This window comes from Pyrus communis, chromosome 4 (assembly GCF_963583255.1).
Source record: "Pyrus communis chromosome 4, drPyrComm1.1, whole genome shotgun sequence".
Lineage (NCBI taxonomy): Eukaryota > Viridiplantae > Streptophyta > Magnoliopsida > Rosales > Rosaceae > Pyrus > Pyrus communis.
Genome location: NC_084806.1, coordinates 16,043,592 through 16,050,173, shown reverse-complemented (window position 1 = coordinate 16,050,173; position 6,582 = coordinate 16,043,592). Strand labels below are relative to the sequence as shown.

At 39.6% G+C, this 6,582-nt stretch overlaps 1 pseudogene; it reads right to left on the bottom strand.

The window, feature by feature from the left end:
* Positions 1 to 220: 220 nt before the first annotated feature.
* Positions 221 to 6,546, bottom strand: LOC137732769 (uncharacterized; annotated as a pseudogene).
* Between the last annotated feature and the right edge of the window lie 36 nt (positions 6,547 to 6,582).

Below are 6,582 nucleotides of genomic sequence, written 5' to 3'. Positions count from 1 at the left end.
AACAAAATGGCATACATTTTAGGACAAGTACTTCATAAATAGACAATGTATATATATAGTCTAGTTCAGACATCATGATAACAAAATTAAACTGTATGTTGCTTCAAAGTTCAAACCAAATATCTAAATTCCATTCAAGCCTATCTTTTGCCTTTTTATCCTCTCAAGGGCACCCGGAAGGCTATCAACGTCTTTATATTCAGTAACGCTAGCAACATTTTCACCCTCGTGCTTTTCGGTCTCTTCTCTTGTTAGCCAAACATCCGTAGACAATAGGATATGGCAACTGTGTCTTGCTCTCAGAGACACTTCTTTTAATTCGAAGCATATTTTGGTAGGTATCTCTGTTTCCATGTTGCGCCTCAAACTGGTGCCATTTGTTCCAGAAATCCTCATCAGATCGTGGATATGAAAACTGCAATGCATATTCATATATTGAACGAGCACGATCAATTTGCCCATGGTTCAGCTCAAGCACAATTAACTTCAAATGCATCGTCTTCAATACTTCTTCTGGAAGACCCGATTCTACTGCTTTCTTATATATCTCCCTTGTTTTGTGGTTGCCCTCCATCTCAACTGTCCATGCTATATAGACTTCATAGACGCTTAATTTCTCAGGGTATGGAACTGTCTTCGTCGCTTCATCATAAATCTCCATAACCGACCTTGGTCGACCATAATCCTCCTCCAGCTTTGCAAACTGAAGATACAAAGGTTTCTTCGCATCAGCAGGGGCTTCTTTAATAGCATCCTCAAATATCCCTCGTGCTCGTTCCAGTTTTGTATCTCTGCACAAATTTAGAGAGATATGTAACCCATATGTCTTTGGCACGTGGGTACTTAAATAATTTGGTACCTCTTTCATATACCTTGAACGAATCTTCAAAATACTTGTGATTTTCCAGAAGCAATGCATAATTGATTATGATTAGCGGTGTTCTACTTTCAAATCCAATATCCTCCCACAAACTGCCCGAGTGGACTCTAATGTGCCCAGAATCTCCTCCAAGTACACATAAAAAGTCCAAACTCTCAAGGATTTGTGTAGTTGCATCTGAACTGGTTCATTCGGCCATCAGCAGCCACTTTTCGTTTGACCTCAAGCGATGGCTCTGCCGTTGCCCTCCTCATCAGTTCCAGAGCTTGTTTGGAATTCTTATGCCTCAATTGCAATATCCCCATGGTTCTTATACATCTTTAGCTAAAGCAACCCACAAAGTACGAGGCTTCCCAACTGCTTTCATTAGACCGTCCTCACAGCATCATTGTAAGTAAGTATCTGCCTCCTAGGATTCCCCTCGAAGAGCTTCACTCTTCGGTTCCACTGCTCTACATTATGCGGATTTTGACGTAAAGCAACGTTGTTTGGCAATACAGGTATTCTATCCATGATTATTTTCCAATTGAGCCAGCCTCAAATCTAAATCCTTATCTTCCTGAACCCAAAACCCATCAAGTACTTACCAAATTCAGCAATAGATGAAATTGTATCACAGTGAACAACTTTTTCTTCTCCTTTCTCTTCGTTCTCTTCATCAATGAAATCCACATCCTCCTTCGTATGGGAAATCATGCTATCTTCAAACTCCGCATAGGAATTGAAAATTACACCAAAATCTCTCACTGTTACCACACTAGCCATACCCTCCTCAAATATATCTCTCGCCTTCTCCTGCATATTCTTCCTAACGTAATACTCCGCAAGCGAGGTCCATAACCGACCCGCTTCATCCCTAAATTTCCTAATCCCAACCCTAATTAAAGCATCCACATCGAAGCCTGAAACCTCGTTAGCGTGCTTAACAAACAAATCACACAATTCCAATCACAACCCTTGTTTCGTTGTCCCTTTCACCGAATTAAATTGATCATCATTCAACATACAGAAAGCCTCCCAGCTGCCTGTTGCCATCAACATGGGTAGGGTCAAATTTCACATACTGAAGTAAGGGTAAACGGCCGTTTGACCCCTTGAACTATTTGAAATTAACCCCCTGAACTATGTTTTTAGTAAATTAACCTCCTCAACTATTTGAAATCAGCCAATTGACTCATTTTCGGTAGATTCCATCCACTATTTCATCAAATTCAAAAGAAAATTAGTCTTTCCTTCATCAATTCTTACTTGTCAACTATAATCACCAATGAACTTATGACATTTGAAAACAAAATAATGTATAATGACAATGGGAGATGGTCCGTCATGTAAACCCTTAGTTTTTTTTTTTTTTTTTTTTTTTTATGTTTTCTCATTATGCTATATGTTTTTGAATTATTCTGTGTCCATGTGTCAAAATTTTATTAGTGGTTATAGCTGACAAGTAACAATTGATGATAAAATGACTAATTTGCCCTTGAATTTGACGAAATTGTTTTCGCAATCTAACGAAAATGGGTTAATTGACTGATTTTAAATAGTTCAAGGGGTCAATTTCAACTGGGGTGGCATTTTAGGCGTCAAATCGTAATTTACCCCTAGAATAAACCTTAATGGCTGTCTCGATTGGGACACCCTTTTGGCCAACAAAAGGGAGGTAAAGTTCCCAGACGCAGTCATGTTGTGTCACGAGAAGAGAACGGAGGGCCTAATCATGTTGGAATATTTAGATCGACGGGCCCGGAGGACCCATTCTAACAACACCAATACTGTCCCAACTTGGCAATTACCACTAGGGGTGGTTCGGTATGGGATACTAAACCGAAATTAGTATCCCAAATCCCAAATCGAAATCTTTTGGGATGAGAATTTGAAGACCAATCCCAAACAAAATTTTTGAGAATCCCGAAATATTTTCAGGATTTTAGGACAAATCGGGAATCCCAAATTAAAATATGAAATTATTTATTATTCTTCAAATATATAATTTAAGAATACATTCATGAACTAGGAATGTCATTTCATTCACACTACCATTTAATCAAATATTGGCATGCTTGATTGTTTTTATCAGAGTCAAAATTCAAATTAATTAAACCCTTTTGGCAATCTATTGAGAGACAAAAGAATCAAACCTTCTGAAATCATCAGCCATGACAATAGCAATAATAAAATCCAAATGAATATCAAACAGAACATGAAAAATATGCAAGGTGCAAGGCATTCCAGGTTGCAGAGCATGAATTAGAAACTACTAGCATCAATTATAAAAGAATAATATAATATATATATATATGTATAAATATATATATATTAATTAATAATATATAATTTCGGTTTGGTATGGGATTCCCGAAATATTGAGAAGTCAATCCCGAATCCCGTACCAAAATTTCGGGATCGGTTCGAGATAGCATCCCAAAAATTTTGAGAATTTTGGTTTGGGAAATTTTTGGCTTGGGATCGGGAATTTTTCGGTTCGGTTTGGGATTTTCGGAAATTTTTTCCACCCCTAATTACCACGTGTCCAATCCGTCAAGTGTGAAGTTTTATCACAAAAAACCTCGGTATTAGTTAGAGTGGGGTAATCATATTTAAAGTCATCATTGTTGGTTTCCCCCACTGATGTGGGATAGCCAACAAATCAAACGTCTGGCGAGTCTGAGTGAGTAATTTCTGGTCCGTCAGGTATTTGCAGATACAAAATCAAATCCTAGGACATTTTTGCGTCGTCGCAATTGCTCTTTCGAATGTATAGTTCAGGGTTTGGTGCTACGAGTAAGTGATGGGTAGGTTTTGAACGAGATCGAGCCATTCGCGGAGGCAAGTGTGCCAAAGTTTGTAGCATTTCGGCAGCGCCTTGAGGGCTCGCTCGTAGATTCTAAACCGCTTTTGTATGGAGCTTTGGGTTGGGATGTTAGGGAGCACAACCATGGCTTGAGGCTAAAGGCGTTGTGGAGAAGCTCTTCTACGTAGAGAATATCTTCTTAGGATGGGCAATGTAGCAGTGCAGCATTGTTGAATTTGTTGTTGGTCTCTGTGTTTGGGGTTTGTAGAAAGAAAAAGAAACTTTGCGCTCCAAATTGAAATCAGAGATCGGTTATTTATTTATTTATTTTATTTTGAAGGGAAACGATAGTGTTTTATTGAGAAAGCAAAAATTAAACAACATTATAGAGGGCCTTCCCAAATCTCTTCTGAAGGCTTATTATACCAAAAGATATCAAGACAAGAAACAACAGCCAACTTGGCCATACCATGTGCTGCAACATTAGCAGTGCAATGCACATAACAATCCTTAGAATCCACAAAGGCCCTCAAAAGAGCATGGATATCCTCCACCATAAGATCCAAAAGTGAAGATCCCTGGACATGATTGCCAATGGCCTGAACCACCTGTAATGAATCACTTTCCATAATTATTCGAGCCAAATTCCGATCCATAGCCCAATGGATACCCTCACGAACAACAAGCATTACCACCATATTAGGGTTCAGTGCAGAGGAAATTTTGCGAAAAAAACCTCCAGCATAGCTAACCATCAATGTTAATTTTCATCCACCCAGAAAGACTCCACCGTGACTTGGAGAGGGCAGGAAGAAATACCAGACTTAGTTTTCACAAACTCTGCCATCTGCAATTTAACAATGTGAGAAACTAGAGCCGGATTACTTCTTTGATTCTCCCATAACAGCAAGTTCCTAGCATGCCAAATTTCTTGTATAGTCATGAACTGTAAGTCCACTTGGGTTTTGGGTAAATGATCCACACAAAGAGACAACCAATCACACATTGACCCTTGAACCGAGAGCCTAGAATCCAACCTTAAACGAGAGTAAGCATAAACCTCACGAGCGAATGGACAATCTTTAAACAAGTGTAGCGCCGACTCCGGAGATGAACTACAAAAGAGACATATATTGTCCACAACAACCCCCTGGGTTTCCAAATTCGCATGATTCAGCAAAATTTCCCAGCAAGCCCTTCAATTGCACATCTTAGCTTTACCAGATATAGTCGTCTTCCATATAGCCTTCCACACCAATACTCTTCTCGAGTTAGGTTGCGAGGATGAAGCCTCAAAGTGACGATTAAACGTAATTTTATAGGCACTCTTTACAGAAAACAAACCTTTCGTATCGTAATGCTATATTAGCTTATCAGATGGAAGCCTGCAACTCAATGGAATAGCTAGAATCAATGCAACCTCATCAGGAAGAAATAAGGCAGTGATCAAGTTACAATTCCATGACGCTAATTCTACCACAATCAAATCTTTAACATATTCACTCCCTCAACTGGAAGAGAAGGCATGAGAGGTCGAAAAAGATGGGGACAATGAAGCCAACTATTGTGCCATATCCTAATCGAGCTGCCATTATCCACCTATTAACGAGACCCATTTTCCAGAATTAAATGTCCTTCTATAATGCCCCTCCAACATAGAAAAGGGGACAAGCCAAGTGACGCTTGCCAGAAAGAATTATGAGGAAAATACTTGGCCTTCAACAGTTGAGACGCCAATGAATTTGGATTTTGAACCAAACGCCACCCTTGTTTGGCAAGAAGTGTAAGATTGAAATCGTACAATGACCGAAATCCAAGACCTCTTCCTCTTTGGGACGACACATGTTCTCCCAAGACATCCAGTGAATATGACGGAAGTCTTCACTATCACCCCACCAGAATTGACACAGAATACACTGAAGATCCTCACAAAAAGATTTTGGAAGAAGAAAGCAATTCATTGAGTAAATTGGAAGAGACTAGCCAACAACCTTGATAAGAATCTCCTTTCCAGCTGCACTGAGTAATTTTCCTTTCCAGCCTTTCAACTTCTTCCATAGAAGGTCCTTAATATAGGAAAATTTTTCCGAGCGATTCCGCCAAAGAACGATAGAGAGATCGAGATACCGATCCTGCATATCCACCATTTTGACACCTAAATAAGCAGCCATTTGATCCTAAATATCTCACCTAATATTAGATGAAAAAGAGACTGCACACTTCCGAAAATTTACGCATTGTCCCGACGCCACCTTATAGAGCTGCAAGATTTGTTTTAGAAACCAACAATCCTTAAAGGATGCTTTCATAAACAAAAAACTATCATCGACGGATAGTAGGTGTCGGCACTCCACGACAAATGGACACTCTGGGCAATCAAACTAGTAAGACCCTCAGCACAAAGAAGGAATAAATAAGGGAAGAGGGGGTCCCTTTGCCTAAGGCCTCGAGAGGGAGAAATATACCTAGTAGCAGCACCATTAACCAGAAAAGAGTACATAACTGAACTGACACAAGTCATGACCAAATCAGTCCACCGAAGATCAAAGCCAAGTGTCAGCATAATTGGTTTAAGAACGCACCACTCCACACGGTCATATGCCTTGCTCACATCACGCTTCAAGGCTAAAAAACCTCGTTTAGCCCGACGGAGATTGTACAGATAGTGACCCAACTCAGAAGCAACAAGGGAATTATCAGAAATTAAGCGTCTTGGGATAAAAGCACCCTGCTGTGTTGAGATAATAGAATCCATTATACCCTTAAGTCGATTAATAATAACTTTAGCCCCAATCTTATAAAGAACACTGCACAGAGCAATACGGCGAAGCTGAGTCATGCTCGTTGGTTCTGGGACCTTGGGAATAAGAGAAACCATAGTATAATTGAGTTGCTTTAGAATTCGGCTTGAAGA